Source organism: Mustela nivalis, assembly GCF_964662115.1.
Source record: "Mustela nivalis genome assembly, chromosome: 4".
NCBI classification, from domain to species: Eukaryota; Metazoa; Chordata; class Mammalia; order Carnivora; family Mustelidae; genus Mustela; species Mustela nivalis.
The window spans coordinates 149,050,365-149,074,396 of record NC_139023.1 but is presented as its reverse complement, the minus strand read 5'-3'; the positions used below and the strand labels follow the sequence as shown (position 1 = coordinate 149,074,396).

The 24,032-nt window shown below is 46.6% G+C and overlaps 1 protein-coding gene across 7 annotated transcripts in view; it reads left to right on the top strand.

Annotated features, from left to right (window-relative positions):
• The first annotated feature begins 13,916 nt into the window (after positions 1 to 13,916).
• The window catches only part of ZNF395 (zinc finger protein 395), a 44,151-nt gene continuing 34,035 nt past the window's right edge, over positions 13,917 to 24,032 (top strand). Inside the window, exon 1 of one of the 7 annotated variants that reach the window (XM_082726850.1) lies at positions 13,917 to 14,035. The gene's annotated coding sequence lies outside the window, so the exon portion shown is untranslated. Of the gene's footprint in view, positions 14,036 to 14,141; positions 14,852 to 24,032 lie in introns of those variants that run through there. The other 6 variants (XM_082726849.1, XM_082726853.1, XM_082726848.1 and 3 more) reach the window with 6 other exon arrangements.

The following is a 24,032-nucleotide window of genomic DNA, read 5'->3' as shown; positions in this document are numbered from 1 at the left end:
CTTGGGGATGCTCCCAGTCAACACGGCTAACCTGCCCTCTGCCCTTCCATAACTATCTGCTGGAATCGGAAGGCAGTCCTCTAAAGCTGGGTCTGACCTGATTAATCTGGCTGCAACACAGAGTGGGAGGCTGCAGGGCCGAGGAAGCACATCGGGCACCAGGAAGAACATTTAAGAAACCTAGCAAGCTGGGCAGCCCGGAGTGATTTCTTGGATGATATTGTTAACATGCCAAGCGCTGTCCTCTACACTTTACTTATATTAACTCATTCAATCCTCACAACATTTCTGTAAGGTAGTTACTATCATTATCTTCGATTTACAGATGAGGAACCCAAGGCAGAGGAAAGGCAAGTAACTGCCCAGATAGCTAGTAGGTGGAGAAGCTCGGGCTGAAATGGAGGCTGCCTGGCTCACCTAGCCCGCTGCTCCCCCAACTTCGCCTCTCCTGCAGTCCTCGGGAAAGGTTTTCTTTTCTGTCAGCTGTGGTTATTTCCTGGAGCTACCCTGAGTCGGACGGAAGGTAACAGGTCGGTGCATTTTCCCTGGTGGGTGGTGGGAGATCTGGAAGGTGTAAACTGAACAACCAAGACTGGGGTTACCGGCTTCAGGGTCGTCGGTCGGCCCCTGAATTGCAGGAAAGGATCAGGCTACAGAGAAGGCCCCGGCAAAAGGAGGTCGAGTTCTGGTCTTGGTTCTGATGGAGACAACATTTCCACCTTTCTGAACCCTCACGTTTCCCAACTTGAAAAGTGAGAGGCAGGGGAAGGGAGTGGCGCCAGGTGAGCTCCCGGGTCCCCGCGCCATTCGGCTGGGGTGTGGAAGGGAGAGGGGTGGGAAGAGCGTACAACAGAGGTCTGTGTGCGCAGAAGGATGCCACTGTGGGAGGAGGCAGGAAGGCGGTGTGTTTATGCAGCCGGGAGGCTGTGTGTGGGGGGGTGTGGGTGTGAATCTGCAGGGTCTGCGGACCCAGGCCTGAAAGTTCAGCCAAGAGGCTCGGCCCCTGCCGTGGGGGAGAGGAGTTGAGAGCAAGCCCTGAAGCCGGGCTGCGCGTGGCGGGTGCGTGAGGAGGAGCCGCAACCGCGGCAAAAACGACGGGAGGCCTAGCGCAGCGCTCTCCGGGCGAGGGGCCAGACGTGGGCCCCAGCCGGGCCGGAGGAGGGACGGGGCTGGCGGGCCCAGGGCCTGCGCGGGCTCCGGGGAGGGAGCGAGCCGAGGCCCGCGCCCGCCCTCTCCCGGGCGGCAGCCGGCGGCTCGGCCCGCGCAGGCTCCGCCCACAACACCAATCACGTGTGCGCCACGCACCCTCCCTCGGCGCGGGCCGGGGGCGCGCGGGCGGGCAGGCAGGCAGGCAGGCCCGCGGGGTCCCCAGGGAGGAAGCTCCGGGGGCGGGCCCGGGGGCTGGGCACCCGGCCCAAGCGTCGGCCCAGAGCCGGGACCCGGCCGAGGCCGGCGGCCGCGGCGAAGGGGAAGGCGGGAGGCTCGGGGGCGGGGCCTGTCGTGAAGGGCGGGGCCTGTTGCTGGGTCTGGCGCAGGAAACGGGGAGAAGGGGCCGGTCCTACCGGCTGCCTGTTTGGGCTGCTTGTTTACTCCTGGCGGGGGAGCTTTAACCCGAAGGGCGGGAGGGAGAGAGGGAAAACCCGGAGCCGGATTTTCGAGCGGCTGGAGTAGGAGTGGGCGGAAGGAGGGAACCGCCGAGAAGGTGCCGAGGCCGCTGCGTTCCTGGAAGGGTCCAGCTGCAGAGGCGCTGGACGGTTTTTGCTTGTAAATTTGGTGTGTTTTTGAAATTTTCTAGCCTGCTCAGTGCTCCCTCCTCTTCCCACCTTCCGCCTCCACCCTTCTCTGTCTCTGTCTCTCGCACACACATGTTGGAAAGGGAGCTCGCCTGCAGTCCTTTGGCCCTGAAATGCCTTAACCCTTGAGTGGGCTGCCCAGAGGAGAGGGCTGTGCGTACGTGCTCTGCTCGCAGGGAGCCCGGCCTCATGAGGTGCATGCCTGCGCGCGCGTTGTCCCTGAGTGAGTCTCGGATACTTTTCTTAATCCAGGAAATGATTCAGTTGCAGTATCGTCATACATTTTGCGTGTCTGCGTGTGGCTAGAGTTACACAAATAAGTTAATTTTAGTCTGTATTTTAAGCATTCCAGCTTCTTGGGCTCCTACCAATTTGTGTGGTAGATGAAAGAGCTTTTCGTAAAATGTAAAGCGCTCCATAAATGTACCCGCATAAAAATAGAGGAGAGGGGGCCCCCTTGCAATGCCTTTTTCCACTCACGCAGTTTTTCATTATCGGGAAATTTAGTTGGTACCGGTATCAGACACTGTAACATGTAATTTAATATTGTACGGAAAAGTGCCATGGAGCCATTTTATACGTGAGGAATTGAGGCTTAAAAAGACGAAGTGGTTTGTCAGCAATCACACGACTAGTAAAAAAGAGCACAAGAACACAAATCCTTTGACTCCCGAATGGTGTCCTTCGCTCTCCATTCCCGTAGTGGACAGATGTCTTTTTTCTCAGTCCAGCATTCATTCCTTGGGGACATAAGTCCTCTATTTCCTGTGGTTTTATTTAGGCTCAAAACCGTAGTATCCTATTCCTCTGGCAACAGAGTCCAAAGGGTGGGCATTTTAACTAAGAATCAATTAGTCTTTCCCTGGAACTGGTATGTGAATACCAAGGGAGAAATTTTGCCTTTGCTGCTGTTGCTAAATTGGGATGTCATAGTTGGAGCTGCCGGCAACCATCTTCCCAAGCCTATGAAAGAAGCTCTTTTTGGGGGGAGAGTGGATGCTGTGGGGAGCTCTTTTGAAATAGGAAAGACTGGGACTAATAAGAAGGGGCAAGCAGAAATGAGAGGTTTAGAGCGCAAACCCTAACAATGTCGTTTCAATTTGGGGCCTAGCTGTGACTGTGGCCAGTACAAACTCCTGGATTTCCCAGTTAAGTGAGCCAACAAATTCATTTTTTTGCTTAAGCTAGCATGAATTGAGTTCCTGTCACTTGTCTCCAAGAGAGGCCTGTCTAATAAGTTTGGCACAGTATTATTTATTTATTCCTCAGAAAATAATGGAAGTTGGGTGCTTGCCACAACTATCACTTCTTAAGTATTCTAGTTCCCATGAGTCATACCAAGTGTGAGTCCCATGGATGTGGGTAGACAGAAGAAAATAGAATTCTTCCTAAATATTATTGTATGATAAACAGGACACAATTCAACAAACCCAAATTAGATGTTGGACAGATAACATTTAACTTTCGGATACTGGGACAGTCCGGGTCATGAAGAGGATAAGACAGATTTTTGAGATGAGATTATTACAAGGCTTTTAGTGAAATGGCAAATAAAAAGGGACCAATAACAACTACAGTTGACTCGGAATAACATGAGGGTTAAGGGTGCCGGCCTCCCTCCCCACCCCCACCTGGTACCCCTCAAAATTAAAAATCTGTGTATAACTTTTGAATTCCTGAAAACTAATGGCCTAGGAAGCCTTACCGATAACATAAACAGTTGATTAACACATATTTTGTATGTTATATGTATTATAGAGTATATTCTGACAATCAAGTCAGAGAAGAGAAAATGTTATTAAGAAAATCATAAGGAAGAGAAAATGCATATATTTATGGGGGAAAATCTGCTCATGAGTAGACCCGTGCAATTCCAACCTGTGTTGTTCAAGTGTCAACTGTCCTCGGTTGGTTAAAGTGAAGGATAGGTAGGTGAGCAGTCAGTTTTGAAGAGATAATGAGGACAGGACGTTGAACTGCTAGGAGCCGGGGCATTTAGAATCACAGAATCTTGGAGACAGAAGGAGTCCCTGGCAGATGGCTCTTCTTCCTCTCGAACATTTCTGGTGGTGGATAGCTAGCTAGGTCACCGAGCAAAAGCTAGTCAGTCGGTCCAAGGAGACACCAGAAAGAATGGTCCTTCCATCCTTTGTCAGCTATTCTAACGGTCTGGGATAAAACTGTAGAGGCCCTGTGTGTGTTCCTTGGGAACTCAGCAGGGAGACTGGATCTGGTCCAATACTGCTGTCATGAGAAAAAAAAAAAAAGAAAAAGGAAAAAAATTAAAATTTAAACGTGTATTATACCGATCACTTGCCATTCCTTGACTTCCAGGGGAAGGTCTCTTGGCTGGCTCAGTCAGCTGCTAGGTCTTTGACAAAGTTAAGACACAGAAGTCAGGAGCAGGCTGATTTCTCCACTTGAGGAGGGAGGAGAGAGAGAGTGGAAGTGGTAGCAAAGAGAACAAGGTGAGAAGAGAGGAAGAGAAGGGGAGAGAAACAGCTGTTGGTGGGAGGCAGGGGACAGAAATTCGAGAAGAGATTTCTCGAAGCTTTGTTATGTGAGGTGAGATGACATTCTTCTTTGGATTCTGCCTCAAGAGAAGCTCAACGAAGACTTGCATTATTTTCAAGGCATTTTTGAATTGAGTTTATTTTTCTCCTGGGTCTGTCACCCCATTTCACAGGTCTGCCATCAGCATTTCATGACTCCTCCAGCCACCTGAAGGTGCTAGAGCATCTCACCTCCTTCTCCTCAGACACAGAAGAAAACAGAGTGACAGTAATAACTTCCATTTATTAGGCCGTGTGTTAGCGTCCTGGCAGTGGTGCCAGTGGTTGCTAAAGAGCATGATGGTAATGAGTTCCAGCCATTTTGGGGCTCTCGGTAGTCATGTCAGAGAAGCCTGGCAAATTACTGGCTAGTGTTATTTCAGAGATTATCTTGATTAGTGTAGACCAGAAGATAAGCCATAAAGCGGGGGGAGGTTTAGAAATATCCACGAAATAACAACCCAGAACGGTCTGGGCGTGGTTAGAAATCTGGTTTTTACATATGGTAGATTTTACCTGCCTGTTTGGGTACCAAATGACTGAAAACCCAGTTGGTAAGTGACTGAAAACTGTCTTGCCCTCAGGAATCATTGTAAGATTGCTGGGGTCATCAGAGATGCAATCAGTTATACTGTCAGAAGGAGAAGTTAGAGATTTGGTGATTCAATAGTTTATGAGAGGATTATTAGACTAGTCCCATTTAAAAGCCTGGTGGCTTGGTCAGTTGAGTGTCCCACTCATGGTTTCGGCTGAGGCTGTGATCTCTGGATGATGGGATTGAGCCCTGCACCAGGCTCTGTACTCAGTGCAGAGTCTGCTTGAGATTCCCTCTCCCTCTGCCCCTCCCCCGCTCTGTCTCTCAAATAAATAAATAAATGAATAAATAAGTGAATTATTATTATTATTATTATTTTATTTGCCAGAGATCACAAGTAGGCAGAGGCAGGCAGAGAGAGAGGAAGGGAAGCAGGCTCCCCACTGGGTGGAGAGCCCGATGCGGGGCTCGATCCCAGGACCCTGGGACCATGAACTGAGCCGAAGGCAGAGGCTTTAACCCACTGAGCCACTCAGGCGCCCCAATGAGTGAACTACTTTAAAGAGAATAAAACAAGGATGAGAAAACTGGCATGTTACCAGGTGGGTAATGCAAAAAGGTAATTGAACAGGGTTTTATTAATCCACATGATTTCTACTCCAATGTATTAATATGGATTATTAACGCAGGATGTGGCCTAAAGCTAGCTGAATGGTAGTTTAAGAAAATCTGGGTGGAACTGGGTGCATGATCAAAGTAAGATTACGAGTAAGTGGTTGGTTGATTTTCTCCAGAAAACCAAAGATCAGGAAGCCCCATTCTTTTCATCTAAATTAATTTAGGCTGGTCTATCGAAAGAGAAAATTTCATCAGTAAATGATCTAAACTTGGAAAAATTAAAGTTTAAGGAAACTCTTAAGTTTTAGACCTTGCTCTCTATACTAAAACACGAGAGGGAATCCAATGATGGGTATCAATTCCTCTTTGCTTCTAGTGTCTTACAAACTGGTCTTGTGAAATTGAATTTCCCACTGGATGTTGATGGAGGCCAACCTATGAAAAATCTAAGAAATTGTGATGACTGCAAATACAAGGAGGTGTTTGGTACAAACAGGGAAGAGTGCCTGATGTTCAATTCAGAAGAGGCAGAAATTGTCATAACGTAATCAGCAGCCTTTAAAATGCCTTTAGAAACAGGCTTTTGGGGCTTTTGTCTGATTGGCTTGTGGGTTTCTGGAGTTGATTTTTTTTTTTTTTTTAAGATTTTATTTATTTATTTATTTATTTGACAAACAGAGATCACAAGTAGGCACAGAGGCAGGCAGAGAGAGAGAGAGAGAGAGAGGAGGAAGCAGGCTCCCCACCGAGCAGAGAGTCGGATGAGGGGCTCAATCCCAAGACCCTGGGACCATGACCCAAGCTGAAGGCAGAGGCTTTAACCCACTGAGCCACCCAGGTGCCCCGGTTTATGGAGTTTTAAAAAAATGTGTTTTTTTTAAATCAAAAAGTCATTTCGGGGGTACTTGGGTGGCTCTGTCAGTGAAGCATCTGCCTTTGGTTCAGATCATGATCTCAGGGTCCTGGGATTGAGCCTCGCATTGGGCTCTCTGCTCAGGGCGGAGTCTGCTTCTCCCTCTCCCTCTGATGTTACTCCTGCTTGTGCTCTCTCACACTATCAAATAAATAAATAAAATCTTTTTAAAAAGAAAGTCCTTCAGTTGATAACCCCAGATCCTGGGAAGTGGTTAGTTAGCTCATCAGTGGTGTGGCCCTGTAGAAATTGTTAGTATTTCCCAGGGTTTATGGTGCTACTGTTGCATGGTATATAGAGTGGGTGCAAATCAAACCCACTGTGTTTCACTTGTCAAGAACTATGGTATGCCTGGGGCACCTGGGGGGGCTGGGTCGTTAAGTGTCTGCCTTCAGCTCAGGTCATGCTCTCAGGGTCCTGGGATTGAGCCCTGCATGGGGCTCCCTGCTCCGCGAGGAGCCTGCTTCTCTCTCTCCCTGTGCTTGTGTTCCCTCTCTTGCTGTGTCTCTCTCTGTCCAATAAATAAATAAAATCTTAAAAAAAAAAAAAAAGCACTATGGTACTCATGCATGGTCACTCCTCCATGTGGGAATTTAAACAGGCTCTGAGCCATTCTTGATGGTCTAGCTGGTCTGGATTGTGGCAGGCACATCTGCCTTGGGTGGGAGTTTGGTCCTATAGAGAAATAAGGAAGAATGGCAGAATCCTTATGTGAGGCTAGTGAACAAAATGGAATATATTTGAGGGGATGAAGTTTTAACAGCTTGACTAAAATGAAACTCTGGTAAGTTCACTAGAGAAAAGGCCAGCAGCCCCTTCTACTGCCATGACAGGGTGGCTAAGAATAGAAGCCTTAAGGGCAAAGTTACATGACAATTACTTCCCTGGGGCAGGAAAGTAATTATTGTTGTTGATTGGAACCCAAGAAAATGAAATAGAGGATGGCATAGGTGGGCCTTCACAGTGTATACTTTTTCTGTAGTTCTTTTGTTTCTGACTGGTGGTCTTGCCTTTGGTTGATCTGTCTGTCCTCTCTCTCTTTCAACTGTCCCCAATCTGTTTTTCTAGTAACATTTGTAATCTAGGGGTTGAGGTGACTTCAGTCTCCATCAACACCAAGGTATAACCTGGTCCTCTTGACTTTCACAGTCTAAGGTCTCCTGTCCTTTCCCACATTATCTAATGTTGTTTATCTCTTAAATACCTCTGATATCTCTCCTGGGTGGGAAAAGCTGGCTGCTTCAGCCCATTTTAAGGACTTTCTCTGAAAAGGCTCTTATTACAGAGGTTATAGTATGGAAGCCTGGCAGAGAAGGACTCTGTCAGGACTTAGTGTATAATAGTATTCATTGAGTTGAACGGAATGGGTGTTTTCACCGGGTGGTATTTTCCTGTACCTGGTATGCTTCACAGTGAGAGCCATGTCTAGATAGTCTTAAGCCTGTTCAGAAACTTTTATCCTTGGACTTGCCTGCCTCTGGTCTCAGTTGCTAGCACCTCCCCAGGGACGCAGTGGAGGACGAAGCTGGAGTTGGTCCACCCTCGAAATGGTGCTGTTCTGGATTTTATCTTCCTGCTCTGAACAGTGAGATAAACATACTTTTAATCCCCATTTTTAATGCACTCACTAGAAAGCAGACAGGGTTGTTCCAGAATGGATTTCCTGTGTCATAGAAATCACAGAAGCATAAAAGGAAAAACCAGATGTGCACAGAGAGCTGGCCTGGGCTTACACATTCTTTCATACCCAGAGTCATAGGGCTTTATGGTCCCTATTCCCAAAGCTAGCTCATTTTCCCCCCTTCTGATTATGTACTCTTGCTCATATTCACAGAATTTTAGAGCTAGGGGGAAGTAGGCATGGATCTGGGTGTTTATGCTGCGGGTGTATCTGCAGGGGTATCTTCACACGTGTGAGGACCAGTTCGCAGGGAAAGTGTGGCTATGCAAATCTGAGCAAACTCCTCCTGGGATGCCCTTAAGCTTTGAACAACCTCCTTGCAACCTATCAATCCTCTCTCTTTAATGAAATGCAAAGCCCACCTTCTCCAGGAAAGCCTTACTGATGAGTAGATCAGAGAGAAGACACTACTTGCCTCAGGCACACCCAAAAGCTACTTTCTCTTTGGAGCTTCTGAGCTTGTGCCTTTTTGAATGAAAATTTTAAAAATAGGTGCTGGGCCTGTTTTTACCCACTGGGATATGTTATGCTTTTTCTCATTTAAAAGAAATGCATAAAGTTTGTTACAAATGCAGAATTAGCAGTATTATCCTTTTCATTTGAACCCATAGCCTGGTCTGAGGTTGTGATACGCAAGCTGTGCTTAGAACCCTGAATCGTAGGGGCGCCTGGGTGGCTCAGTGGGTTAAGCCTCTGCCTTTGGCTTGGGTCATGATCCCAGGGTCCTGGGATCTAGCCCTGCATCGGGCTCTCTGCTCTGCGGGAAGCCTGCTTCCTCCTCTCTCTCTGCTTGCCTCTCTGCCTACTTGTAATCTCCGTCAAATAAATAAATAAAATCTTAAAAATAAATAAATAAATAAATAAACAAAAGAACCCTGTATCGTAAATGTACTAAAGTCTCTAGTGTAAGTGGATGAGAAGCAGTGGGGATCTAGAACCCTGTATGGTAGAGGTACTAGAAGTCCCTAGTGTAAATTGGGCAATTGGGATCCTGATGCCCTGCTGTAGGACAGCTAAATTCTGGAGGGATTCATTGGGACTAACGTAGATTGGGACTAACGCAGTGGACAGGGACCTGGTTCAGGGGTAACTTTTTGGTAGTCTAACCACACTGAATTCATGATTCCTTTTTTTTTTTTTTTTAATTTTTAAAATTTTTAAAAAGTTCTTCATGGCTATTTCCTGAATGTTGATTATATGCTAGACACTGTTCTAGAAGCTGGGGGATACAGCAGGAAACAAAAAATAGTCTCTGCTGCCCTTAAACCTATAGCTGAGTGGATAGAGACAGGCTGTCAGGTGATGACAAGTGCTAAGGAGAAAACTAAAGCAGGTGGAAGGGATGGGTGGGTGGTGCTATTTTAGATAGGTTAGCCGGAGACTGTCTTTCTCAGATGAGTGCATTTGAGCAGGGACCTGAATCAAGTGATGAAGCAGGTTGTATGGGGATTTGGAGGAAGATCCATTCTAACCCAAAGGAATAGCCTTGGAAAGGTTGATTTGGAAGTGGGTCTAAGAACCGCAAGAGCCAATGTAGCTGGCACCAAGTGAGCCAGGGAAGAGTGGTAGGCAGTGGGGCCAGATGGTTGACTGGGGGCAAGACTAGGTAGGACCTTAGGACCTTATAGCGAAGGAGGTGGGGAGCCACTGAAGATTTTGCACAGAACAGTGATACAATCTGACTTAGGTCTTAAAAGGATCACTCTAGCTGCCATGGTGTTGAATAAAGAGACGAGAGAAAAGGCAGGGAGACCAGATAGGAGCCTCTTGTGGAAGACCAGATCAGGGAGGTAGTGGTCTGGCTGGGGGAGTAGTGTGGATATGGGGGGACAGAACCAGATTCTGGGTATATTTCATAGACAGAACCAACAGGATTTTCTGGTGGATTAGATGTGAAACATGAGAAAAAGTAAGGAGTTAAGGATGACTCCAAGTTTTTGTGTGTTTGTTTCCTGAGCGACGGACAAAAATGGAATTGGCATTTACTGAGATGGGGAGAAGGAGATTTTGGAGGGAAATCAGAAGTCTGGTTTTGGACGTGGTACATTTGAGATACGAGTAGACACCCAAATGGGAGATGTCATGTAGGTAATTAATTGGTGACAAGAGTCTGGAGCTCAGGAGGCCAAGTTATTTATAAAATTAGGCTCTGGTGGGAGTGGCACCTGAGGACTCAGTTCATTCCATAGGCCTCATCCTGTTCTAAATAAATGGTTACAAAGTCTTCACCAGCCCTGGAATCTACAAGCATCCGGGGCATGCTTTGAACCAGGGATTGCCCAGACCATGGATGGAATAGATCATGTCAGTCCCCCAGTCCAACTAGCAATTCACTATTAATCAATGCAAGTGCCTACTACAAGCCAGGCACTGTGCCAAATGTTGGGTATTCAATGGAGAACAAGACTTGGTCTTTGGCCTCATAGAATGTTGAGTCTGATAGGGTATTAGGACAAGAGAAAGGAGATCTCAGTAGAGTGCAATGGGGGAAAGTATAGGGTGCTGTTGGACACAAAAGGGAGACAACTGTTTCTGTCTTGGAGGCTCGAGAAAGGGGTATCTAAGTTGATTCCTGAAGAATGAGTAGGGATAGGTAAAGAGGTGAGAGGGGGGCGGAGAGTGGTCTAGGCAGAGAAAAGAGTTTGTATCAAGTAAAGAAAAAGTCTGTTCAGGCAGAGGACCAAAGTTCTGTGTGGCATGTTCGGAGTGCAGAGTGAACAGGGCAGAAACATGGGGGCAGGTAGTGGGTGGACAATTAATAAGGAGGCTCATCATGAAGGATCTGAATGAGAATTGCCAGGACTTTATTATAAAAGCTATGGGAAGCCTTTGAAGAGTTTCAAGCAGAGGAAAGAGGCCACAATAAAGAATGAATGGGGTTGGGGGTTGGGGGTTGGGGGGTGGAGGGGGTGGGGGGGTTGGGGTAGGAGGGTGGGGGGAGGTGGCAGCCAGACTGGGAGCAGTTCCATCAGGAGATTGGGGATAGTGGCAATCTCAGACTCAAACTGCCCTAAAAATCACTTATAAACATGTCCATATAGTAAGAGGCAGAGTCTGGGTCTGCTTTGCTTAACCTCAGCTAATGGGAGATGCTTTCCAAGAAGCTAATGATTTAATGGGAAAGAGGTACAAGATGCCTGCATTGTAATAGGAGGCTAGAGTATGGGAGGAAGCAAGGGGAAGGGCAGTTCTAGGATGGAAAAGCCTCCAGAAAGGGCAGGCTGTAGTCATAGGGGAGCCAAGGCAGCAAACCCACAGTTTGCTTTGTGTAATATGTGTGCTATTCAGGGTGTCTTTAGACAAAAGGCCTGGATTCTTTGTGAGGGTGCTGAGTGCTGGGTGTGTGTTTGGTAATGGCTGTTTGTGATGGGAGATTCACTCTGAGTCTGCGTTAATGTGAGAAACTCTGGAATGCATACTGTGCAAGTATGTACCTGCAGTGGCAAGGAGTATGTGTGCAGTTCACGCTGTGAGAGGGCTCATGCCTTCTGCTGGCCTGGGTTCACAAGCTCATCTCAAACAGCATAAGCAATGGGTTCTGTTCAAACTTAAGAGATTCTTTTGGTTCACTTTGCACACAGCAGGAACTCACATATTTGTCAAATAAATGATTGTTTCCGTTTTATTAAAGCTCAGTCATCTGGGGAAATAACAGAGGTTTGGTTACAAGTTTGAACTAGATGTTTTAAGAAAAATAAACTCAGCCCAGCATCAACATCTCTTTACAAAAACTAGCAGTTTAAGCACTGTCATGGAGTTTATATGCTAGCTGAAGTCCTACCTAGCGTAAAAAGCTTTCACTATTTCCTATTATTCAATAAACGTTCACAGAACACCTCAGCCATGTAGGCAGTGTTGGTTGGGCTGTTGCTGCTGACCTCACTAACCTTTCATCTGAACCACCTGAGTCTGGGTCCTGCAATTAAAGCTTAATTATGTGCTATCTTGTATTGTTCCTTAATTGTTTCATGTGCCTGAATCCACTTTCAACCAGGCTATATGTTCCTTGAGGGCAGGGACTATATTACAAATGTTAGGGTAGGCGAGGAACTTAGCAGAGAGGTGAATATACAGTGAGCGAACACCCACTGTTGGAGGGAAAAGGGAAAAAAGAACATTAAACTATTTATAAACCACAGTAATACGTAATACATAAAATACCTTAAGAATAAGGGAGTATACATTCTTGTTAATTAACTAAACTACTCTTTTAATAATTAAATGTAAAATTCGAATCTGCATTTTCATGTTAAGGAAAGGTTTTCAGAGCCTTAATGGAATTGCTGTGATCCCCACGGTGGCTTCATTGTTGTTCTTTTATTTTTTATTTTTATTTTTTAAAGATTTTATTTTTATTTGTCAGAGAGAGAGACGGAGAGCGAGCACAGGCAGACAGAGTGGTAGGCAGAGACAGAGGGAGAAGCAGGCTCCCTGCCTAGCAAGGAGCCCAATGTGGGACTCAATCCCAGGATGCTGGGATCATGACCCGAACCGAAGGCAGCTGCTTAACCAACTGAGCCACCCAGGTGCCCCCATTGTTGTTCTTTTAAATGCAAAACAAGAATGTCTCCTTGAGGATGAGAGTTGAAAGGTAGAATCAGTCTTTGGCGAACTGTTTGAGAGCAGAACTCTCCTACAGCAGGATTTCTCAACAGTGGTACTCCTGACATCTTAGACCAGGTAATTCTTTGTTGTGTGGGGGCTCTCCTGTGTTCAGGGTACTTAGCCGCACAGTTGGTTTGTACCTATCAAGTAGCGCTCCTCCCCCAGCCCAATTGTATCCAGACCTTGCTAATGTGTCCTGGGGGCACAATCGCCGGCAGTTGGAAATGTATGTCCTATAAGAATTTGATTCTACTTAGATATTTTTTTCTATGTAATTGGTGGGAGAAGGGGGAAAGGAAACAATATTTATTGCTTATTGGGTATGACCTAGGCACTATACCTATGCTTTCTATTTCAACTTACGGATAAAGAAGCTGAGGTTCAGAGAGATAAAAATCTGCTATCATAAAGATAAGGCAGTAAAATCAGGATTGCAAACCAGGCTTGTCTGACTGCAAAGTTTAATCGTTTCCAGTACACACCCCATTGCTTCTCTGCAAGAAAAACGGCATACCTCAAGTTGAAGAATTGCAGCAAGTATGTCCAAAACTATTTAAAACTTTTTGGGGGAGGGGAATTATTTCTTCTATTGTTTACATTTACTTGAATATAAATGTATATTACTCGTACCTATAGACTTTGGGGCCCCTCACTACCGTTGTAATGCTGTGGTCTTATCTCTCAAAAACATAGAGCAACACAATGGAACAGCTTCAATTCTCCTCGTTACAAATTATACAAAAGCCAGAGCCTAACGGTGCCAAAAGCAACTGGTATCGTTTACATAAGGGCTGAAAGCTAATAGTTAACTTTTTTCATTTAATTCCAGAAAGAGTAAATAACACCTCACTTTACAACTACGAACGGGTAAAAATCGAATAAAATGTCATAAAATGGATAGGAAACCATTAACCCCGAAAGAAAATGGAAAGGCTGGCTCCCTCCCTCTCGCGCTTTCGCTTGCGCCGGGAGCGGGTGCCGGCTGCGCGGCCTGGGTCTCTGTCGCCCTCGCCAAACTCCCGTCCTTGGCGCCCAGAGCTCTCTGGTTTCCTTTCCCGCCCTGGGGCCGAGCTCGGCCTCTCTCGGAGAAGCCCATCCCAGAGCCAGGCCTGGAAAAACAACAGCAAAAAAAACTTTGGCTCGTTTTGCGGTTCACTGAAAAAAGGCAAACATTCAAGTTTGGTTTGGGGCTGTAGCCGCCGGTTCCGATTTTGGGGTGGGGGTGGGGGTGTGTCACAAGTCGGTCAGGTTCAAGTGCGCATGTGCATAAGGGGTCGCTCGGGCACTTATTGAGCGCCCACTGTCTACGGGTGGCCGGGAGTGTGTATTCGGCGCGCGGTGGGTGTGTGGCGAGGAACGCGGGCGCGCGTGGCGGGCGGGGGCGCGCAGGCCGCGTGCGCGCGCGGCGCCTGTGGCTGGGGAAGGGGGCGGGCGGGGGGGGTGTGTCCCCGAGGCTCGCTCGTTCGCTAGCTGGCTGGCGCGCTTCTCCGCTCCCTTCCCGGGCGGGGAATCCGGGCCGGGTTGTGGCCGCGGCCGCGTACGTGAGCGCAGTGTCCCGGAGAGGGAGGGCAGGCCGGCCAGGTGGGCGCGAACGGAGCCTCGGCGGGCGGGCGGCCGGAGCGGAGCGGGGCTGTGGGCCGCTCCGGGTGGGCGGGCGGGGGCAGCTGCAGCTGCAACCCCGAGCCGAGCCGAGCTGTCCGAACGGGAACTGCCCGGCCCGCGGTGCTGCTCGTGGCGGGGCGAGGTGAGCTGTGCGGGGACCTCGCGGCGCTGCAGCCCGGGGACGGGGGCGGCCCGGGAACTTCCCACGCTCTGCACGCCCGCGGGGGCCGGGTCGGCGGCCTGAGGGCAGGGGAGGCGGGTGCCGCCGGGTTAGCGGCCGGTCGGGACGCGGGGGCGCTGCGGCAGTGCAAGTGCCCGCGCAGGCTGGGTGGGGGGTGGCCGCCCGCCCTCCCTTGCGCCGCCTTGTTTTTCTAGCCCGCCGCGGGCGCTCACAGGGGAGCCCCCTCCCCAACTTTGAGCGCTTGTCCGGAGTCGCCGCTCCGACGGAGACGGACCTGCCCCCTCCCTGACCCTTTCCGGCTGGGCCGCCAGCCCAGCCCTCCCGACGCCCCGCGCGTTCCTGCCCACTCCACGCAGCGAGCGAGCGAGCGAGTGCCGGGCTCCGGGACGCGCGGCGCGACACACCCTCCAGCTCCGGGGCTGCCCCCCACCCTTTCTGTCCCCTTTTGTCCACCCCCACTTCCTTCCAGGCGGTTTAACATTGCCTTTCCTCACCGGTGGCCCCTGGCGCCCCTTGGAAGGGGCACTGTGGGCATGTGGGGTGCTCGGGTGGGGGCCTGGCCCGGGAGTTTGTCATATGCAAACAATTCCAAAGAGAATTTTCTAACTCCGTCTGGGAGTTCAGGGCTCAGCTCCTTCACTTTAGCATTGACTCAGAAATCTAAAGAAGCTCACCTGCCACTCCGGTGGAGTGGCACTGCCTCCTTGAGTTCAAGCAGTCCTGGGCAGTCCTCTGTGGCTTTCAAACGTTTCCCTCAGGCAGGCGTTTCCTTGATGTCAGGCCGCCACTATCTTCTTTACACTTATTCTAGAAAAGTGTCCCTGCTGCAGTTTGCCTGAAAGTGAGTGATCAACAGGTATTGAAGGCTTTTTTGACACCCTCCTGAGGTGTTGTGTAAACAGAGGTTCTGGGTCTCAAGGAACTTGAAACACAGGGAAACAGCAATTAAGTTCAACTCCACAGGTACTTTTGAGGGGCTGCTGTGTTCTCAGCACCGTGCCAGTCTCTCAGGGAGAGATGATAAGAGGCACACAAGAAATCTAAGGCCTCAGAAATCCTGCTGACCAGGTGGAAGTGATTTCAGAACTAAAGTTCAAATTAATGGGCTATGGCTGCCTAAATTATTATAAATGCTGGGGGGAGGAGGAGTTTCAAAGAACAGGTTAGAGTTGGGGGACTGGATTAAGGGTACTGAGTTATGAAATAAGTTGGGCAGTTGGAGGATAACTGACTGGCCAAGGCCCAGAGGCAGGAGATGGAGAGGTAACAGGTGCCAGAAGAGAGTAGGTTCAAACAGTTTATCTCGGTGAGGGAGGATACAAAAGATAGATGAGATGATTCCTTCCCAGAGTTTATGATCTTGAGGAGGAGACAGAAACCCTTGAGAATGTGAAATAAGACCTTAAGATAAGACACAATTAGCTGTCAAAATGTGAAGTGTGGAAGAGATGCTGTTGGAGCTCAGAGAAGAGGGCTGTGGTCAGGAATCACCAGCACTGTACTCCTGGAGGACGAGACCCTTGAGGTAGTCATGAGGTGCGATTGAACATGGCTTTCCTGAGAGACAGGAGATGGGCTTGGCCAGGCAAGGGAACGTTTCCTGAGCAGGAGATAAAGATGGAGAGGAACAATGGTTAAGATTGTGAAAGTCCTAGAAAGCCAGACTGGGGAATTGCACTTTACCCTGTGTGTACTGGGGAGACGTGAAAGGTTTTTGAGCCAGAGAGTGACGTAATGAAAGGGTGTTTGGAAAGGTTTTTAAAATAGTGTTCAGAGACGAATCAGTAGACTGTTACAGTTGTGGAGTGCTCAGAGTTTGGACTGGGATAACTGGAGATGGAAAAGAGGGTGGATTTTAGAAAAGCATTACTGTTGAAATAATCTGTTGATAGGGGCAGGGTGAAGGAAGGAGATGAATGGAAATTAATTCTTTGTGGAAATTGATTACATGCCAGGACCTTGGAACTGCTGTCGTTGGTAACTGGAGAAATCGGAAATGTGTGTTTTGGAGAGAAGCAATTGACAGGCTGCAGAGGTTTCTCGTATTTGCCAAGACGTCCAAACACAGGTGTCCTGCAAGCAACCGAAGCTCTGAGATTGGTGGGAAACCACGCTGCCAAAGCTGGGAGAGTGAAGGCACTCTGAGTGGGATGTTGTCTTGGTCAGAGGTCGTAGGTCCTACTAGTGGAGGATGCTTGTGAGTGAATTGGAATACTCTGTTCTGTATTGCCATTCAGATGACATTGCCAGGTCCTGAACCTGAAGCTGGCAGAGCAGCTTGGGATTGGAGATGGGAGGGAAGAATGGAATTTGCTAAACACAGAAATTGTCGGGCTTTGAAACAAGTTGAATAATGCTCTCTGCCGAGACCTTCAGGCTAGTCCTGGTGTCCCTTCGTAGGTGGGTGTGGGGGGGCAAGCCATAAGATGGGGGAGCAGCAAGGTGATCAGCAAGGAGCAAGGAGGGAATCTGGGGCCTGGGGAGACTGCGTCTCCCAGGGCCAGGTCTGTTCTAACCTCTGCCATTGCTGGTTCCCAGGAACCTGCAGTGAGGAGCTGGCACTGGTTTTTTCTTGAGCTCTGAATTCCGCTTTCTTGTTGCAAGGGTGGCTTAGGGTGATTTGCCGAGCAAATTCCCCAAGCCTCAACTTGCAACATCTGAGGGCTGGCGAATTTAGAGGATGATTGCAAAAAGTTGCAGAATGGAGCGGAGAATGTACTTCAGAGTTCCTGAGCTGCCTCGTTTTTCTGAGATGCAGGATCAGTGAGCTAGCTGGGGAAACTGCCTTGTGTGGGCAGAGGCGTCCATCAGATATTTTTTTTATCGGGAGTATATGACTGTCAAAAAGGATTTCATGGAGCAGTGGTTGAGCTAATTTACTCTTTAAAAAGTAGTGTTTTTTTTTTTTTTTCACTGTTTTATCTGTGACCTACATTAAGAAATAAAATTTACATCATGATCTAGGCACAGTAAATCATGTATATAAAAATCTAATTTAAGTTCCTGAAGTACTCCTTTCTTTTGTCTGGTGCCATCTCCTTTGGTACTTTTATTTTCCATTCTTTTATTTAAAGATTTTTATTTATTTATTTGACAGGCAGAGATCACAAGTAGGCAGAGGCAGGCAGAGAGAGAGGGAGAAGCAGGCTCCCTGCTGAGTAGAGAGCCTGTTGTGGGGCTTGATCCCAGGACTCTGGGATCATGACCTGAGGCTTTAACCCACTGAGCCACCCAGGTGCCCCCATTCTTTTCTTTTTCATTGAAAAATGCTTGCTGTCTTCCACTCAGTTGACTTACCCACTCTGTCATGGATGTAACCCAGTTTGGAAAACACAGTTATAGAGAACTTTCACATCTAGTAAGTGTTTATTAAGCTGCTTGTGTGCAGTGGTCCTGTTCGTAGTGCAAGTGGAGGGAAGCACGAGGAAGAGATCGAACATTTACAGGCTAGTTGGAGAGAGAAGGTATACCTATGATTAAGGAGCAAGGCAAGATGATTAAATGCCAAAGTGAAAAATAAGTCCCTGGAGGGTTCATAGGAGGGGGCAAGCAGCTTGGGCTGGAGTGGCTTGGTAACACTTTTGGGGATCGGGAAGGAAGTCTGGGATGAACTCTTGGTGTGTCACATGATGCTGCACAGTTTGGGGGCTCTGTAACATGGACAAAGGCTTGGAGTTAGGATGTGCACAGTGTGTGTAAGAGTGAATAAAAGAGGGTTCTTATTAGAGGGTGGGGAGATGCCGGTCTGAAACGGTGGGTTAGGATCAACGTGTAGGGGTTATAAACCAGTGACCCAGAGAATGTGTTCTGCCCAGAAGGGTTATAATTTGGAGTACACAAAGGTTTTAAAAAATTGGGACGATGCAGAAAACCTCTGGACTGGGGACTCTCTTAAAGAATTAGGGGCGCCTGGGTAGCTCAGTGGGTTAAGCCACTGCCTTCGGCTCAGGTCATAATCTCAGGGTCCTGGGATCGAGTCCCACATCGGGTTCTCTGCTCAGCAGGGAGCCTGCTTCCCTCTCTCTCTCTGCCTGCCTCTCCATCTACTTGTGATTTCTCTCTGTCAAATAAATAAATAAAATCTTTAAAAAAAAAAAAAGAATCAGATCAGGCAGTGAGTAGTGGTGGTCTCCTGTGGACAGGAGACAGGCCTGGTGGTTCCCCATTATCATATCCCCAGCACCCACTTCTGCATGAGTGCAGTCTCTTTACATTCCCTATTTAGTCTGTAGGCCTTTAGGTTTGTGGTCTGATCTTTCAAGAGACTTAAATGCCAACCTAGGGAATTTGGGATGGCTGTCCTGGTTCTGGGTGGCCAGTGGGGGATTTGGGTAGGAGTGTGACATGATGGAATCTGAGATATTTGTGTGCGAGTGATTTGTTTTAGGCAAATCAGCGGCACTTGCCGAGTTGCTGCTGGCTAGGACTTTAAAATATTTTTATGATGATTGGAATGGCACTAATTAGGGCTTTAGGCTATATTGTGTATTGTGAGGCCAATTTCTAGTGACCCCAAGATCTCTCAAGCCCTCCACTTTCTGCTTCTGGCTGGCATGGGTAGATGGTGGCTCCTGGCACTTATCTTCCAAGAATGATATTGGGGTAATAATTTGGTGAAATGTGAGTCACCACTGTCAAATGCCGTATGACATTAGATTCTCAGGATCTTTGGTTATATGAGTCAGTAATAAAGGAACAGTAAAGAGAGGGGCTGTGTCATTTCTTATTTCCCTATTCCTAGGATACCTCTGGGGGCAGGCCTCTGTGGTCCAGAGATTCATAATCCAGGATTCAAAATGACCACGGAATTATTGTTTCAAACCCAGATGATAGTGCAGATGACCCTTGGAAAACTAAGCTTTTTGGAGACTAGCTGAAGTTGAGTAAATTCAGGTCTCTGTGGTTTGGGGACAGTTGGTGCACCTTGGAAGTCCATAACCACCGGTGATTCCGGAGCATTTCCCCAGGTGAGAGGGACGGAACAGTGTTCGCCCTGCTTTATGCAGCTTGCACAATCTGATTACTTAAAATGTCGCTGTTGTGACATTAACAGAAGCCAAAGGTGACGTGCTCTTTGCTTAAAAATGTGTGGCTGTCGGATGTCAGGGTGACCAGAAGTCAGCCTAATGGTATCAAACAAATTGAACCCGTTTCTTGTTTTACACGGTGGTTTGCTGCTAGGACAGAAATGAGGGACTAGCTCTGGCGCACTCTGGCTTTAGTAAAGTATTTAACAGTTTCTTAAGATATGATGGTCCATATTAAATAAGCTGTGGAATGTGGGCTGGATGGTGTTATTAATTTGACAGTCATATGCAAAAACTGTTAATTAGTGGCACTGAGTCAGCCTGGAAGGGGGTCTGAAGAGGATCGTCACAGGGTTCTATTCTTGGCCTTGAGCTATTCAACATTTTTTTTCAGTGTCATGGATGGGGATACAGAAGTTGTGTTTGTCAGCTTTTTGACGGCGCAGAGGTGGGACGGATTGCTTATTTAGGAGGTAGATCAAGGTTCATAGGAATCCAGAATGAAGTTCCAAATTAAAAAAGAAATTGAGTAGGGGATAAATATAAAGTGTGATGTAGTTTTTAAAATTTGAATTGTTGATATGTTCTGGTAAGTTAATTCTACTTCTGGAAGCACAGTGAAGACTAGATCCAAAATGTGGATGATGTTTATGCACAGGGATTATTCACAGTCTTGTTTTTTTGTTTTTTGTTTCTTTCTTTTTTTTTTTTTTTTAACTCTAGGGAAAATTAGAAACAGCCTAAATGTCCAATGGTGTGACTGGACTGGAAGTAACCTATAAATGATTCTGATGGATATGTCTTTATAATAGAATATGATGAAGCCATTAAAAGTGATGTTAAGGGGATGCTTGGGTGGCGGGTGGCTCAGTTGGTTAAGTGACTGATTTTTGGTTTTGGCGTCAGGTCATGAGATGGAGCTCAAGGTCCAGAGTCTTCTTGAGAGACTCTCTCCCTCTCCTTCTGCCCCTCCCACTCACATGCTCTGTCTAAAATAAATAAATCTTCAAAAAAACAATGTTTAGGAATACCTTTAAAATAACATGGGCAAATGTTTCTGCTAAAAGTTAAGGTGCCTCTACAATATGATTTCAAATCTTAAAGAAACAAAGTACATAGAAAATGGCTGGAAGTAAATATACTAATTCTATTTTTTTTTATTTTTATTTTTTTAAAGATTTTATTTATTTATTTGACAGACAGAGATCACAAGTAGGCAGAGAGGCAGGCTGAAAGAGAGAGAGGAAGAAGCAGGCTCCCCGCCGAGCAGAGAGCCAGATGTGGGAATCGATCCCAGGATCCTGGGATCATGACCTGAGCTGAAGGCAGAGGCTTAACCCACTGAGCCACCCAGGTGCCCTAAATATACTAATTCTAATAGCAAATTACCAATACTGGAAGGGTGGATGGAGCTGAGTGACTTTTTTTGCATTTTTAAATTTACATTTGTATTTTCTATAATGTGTATTTAATAGCACAGTGGGGAGAAAACACTGCTATGTATTTTTAATGTATTTTTTAGAGCAGGTTTGGGTTTATAGCAAAGTTGAGAAGGTATAAAGATTTCCCATTTACCCCCTGCCTCCCCAACCATGCATAACCTCCCCCACTATGGACATCCCACCAGAGTGGTACATTGTTGAAATTAATGAGCTCATATTGACATGTCTAATCACCCAAGGACCATAGTTTACATTAGGGTTTACTGTTGTACATTCTGTGAGTTTACACAAATATATTAAAGACATGTATCTACCACTGAGTATCATATAGAGTACTTTTATGCCCTAAAATCCTCTGTGCTTTGCCCATTTATCTTCCTCCCCCCAACCCTTGGCAACCATATTTACTTCTTACTGTGGACAGTTTCTCTTTTACCGAGAGGTCATGTAGTTGGAATCATATAGCATATAGTCTTTTCAGACAGGCTAGTTTTGCTTAGTAACGTGCACTTAAACTTCCTCCATGTCTTTGAATGGTTTGATAGCTCATTTCTCTATGGCACTGAAGAATCCATTGTCTGGATGGGCCATAGTTACTGTGTATCTGTTGACCTCCTGAAGAGCATCTTGGTTGCTTCCAAGTTTTGGCGCTTCTTATGAACAAAGCTGCTATATACGTCTGCAACTGCTGTAGGTTTTCATGGGGATGTATGTTTTGAGCTTCTTTGGGTAAATACCAAGGAGTGTGATTGCCAGATCATATGATAAGGGTGTGTTTAGTTTTGTAAGGAACTTCCAAACTGCCCTCTAAAGTGGCTGTACCATTTTGCATTTCCCCCAGCAATGAATGAGAGTTCCTATCGCTCCACACCCTCACCAGCCTTTGGTAGCATCATGGCTCTGGATTTTGGGCATTCTCATAGGTGTATGGTGGTATCTCGTTTTAATTTGCATTTACCTAATGACTGTGATGACGTCTTTTCATGTGCTTTTTTGCCATCTGTGTATCTTCTTTAGTGAGGTGTCTGTTAAGCTCCTTGGCCTATTTGTTAATCGAATTGTTGGTTCTCTTATTGTTGAGTTTTAGGAGTTGTATATTATGGATAATAGTCCTTAGCAGACGTCTTTTGCAACTATCCCCCCCCCCCCCCCCATTTATCTTTTCATTCTCTTGATCGCTGCTATTAAAACAAAACATGTTATTGTTCAAGGACAGGATCTGGTAAAGGTAGATGGTTTATTCAGTGACTGATTTTGAGTACCTCCCTACTGTATGTCAGGCCCTGGTTTAGGCACTGGAGTCACAAAGTAAGACTCAGCCCCTGACCTGAAGCTGGTGATCTAATTGAAAGAGGGAGATGAACAGATGAGTAGACAAGCATACTGTAGCTCTCTTGGTACTCCAGACATGCAGAAGAGGGGCAGATCATGTGGGGGGAAGAAAGTTTTGAGATTGTTCTATTGTTCATGGCTTGATGTGAGCCCTGAGTGGGGTGAGGCTTTTAGAAAATTGAATCTAGTTAATAACTGGATTGGAAATTCATTGATCACAGGATCTGTTTTTAATGACTTCAATGGTCATTTGACCTTTGGGCCATGATGGGTTTGGGGAGGCATGATTTGAAGGAAACATGAGCAAGCAAGACTTTATCCTCAGGAGGGACCCTAGGATGACGTAGGGTCAGGAATGACTGGAGTGAGGACCCTCATGGGTGGGTACACAATAGTGCTTTCATGTACTTTGACGGTTATCAGGTGTAGGAAAGAGTAGATTTACTCAATTTTGCTTCTGGTGTTGGAATATGACCAGTGGATAGAACAATTACTTTATTTTCTCCAGTTTCTGATTTCTCATCTCTGGAATGATTATACATTACAGGCTTCCTTATCTGTGCAATGATTACTCTGAAGTACTTAACCCTAAGTAAGGGGAGAACCATCTTCGTTCACTATGAAAGTAGGTTTGGTCGCTGGCAGAGCTGTCTAACAAGGGAAGTGTCTGCCCATGGAGTAGTGAACTTCCCATTCGTCAGAGGTATTCAATTTGGGCTGAATACTGTTGATTAGGGATGCAGTAAAAGAGGAGGACAGGAATTCGGCTGACCTCTGAAATCCTTTCCAGTTCGTAGGGTTATTATGTGACTTGTCAATGCTGAAAGATAATGTGGAATAGGGGGATACACCTCTGCTTGCATAGTATTTGAGTGAATGTAAGCTCTTTTAAAAAATATTTATAAGTGAGTCCCCACACTTTTGGGAGACCCTTCTGGGGTCATTCTAGAGAGGATGAGGAGAACCATTTCACGGTTGGTCGGCGTTGTGACTGCTGAAAACTGAATTTGGTCTTTCAGAAACATAGAGTGAGGGTGGGCTGGAAGTGGTGAATGATAAAATAGATGATGGTGTTGAAGACCAGTGTGTTGATTGGGCAGTTTTATTCAGTATACTGAATGAATGAAGATGGGGCCCTTTAACTGAATGATGGCTTGTCCACCTGGCTGTGGTGGACCTGGGAGTGCCCTTGATCATCTCCTTCCTGTTTCGTCTCCCACACTGCAGATTTCTGTCACCAGCTGTAGCGCATTAAAAACTGTTCTGACCCCAGGGATCAGGCTGAGCCCCATGATGGCTCTCTAGGTTTAGGGACAAAGAGAACAAAGGGACAAATTTAAAGAAATCTGGAGTGAGGTTTTCCAGGAATGCACATTTTTGGTTTATATCAGACAATAATGTTTGTGGTTCGAGTTAAAAAACGTACTTTTTCAGTTTATTAATAGCTTACACATAGAAAATACAATGTTCGTTTCTATAAAATTTGACTTAGTTTAATTTTGCCTAAATTTTACTTAAATAGAGGGCATATTTAGAATCTGCTATGATGATTTAAAAATTTTAGGTTCTCTTCCTGATATTTTTGGGTTACTTTTTGTTGGGGGGGGGCAGTGCTAGGGGTAAATCCCATAACGAAATTTCTTAGACAGCTCTGCAGAGAGAATGGAGGCTTATCTCAAATTTGGAGAATATCACAAGATGATTTCTGTGTCCCCGTGATCCAGCCTCACATTTTGGCACTTGAAAAATCA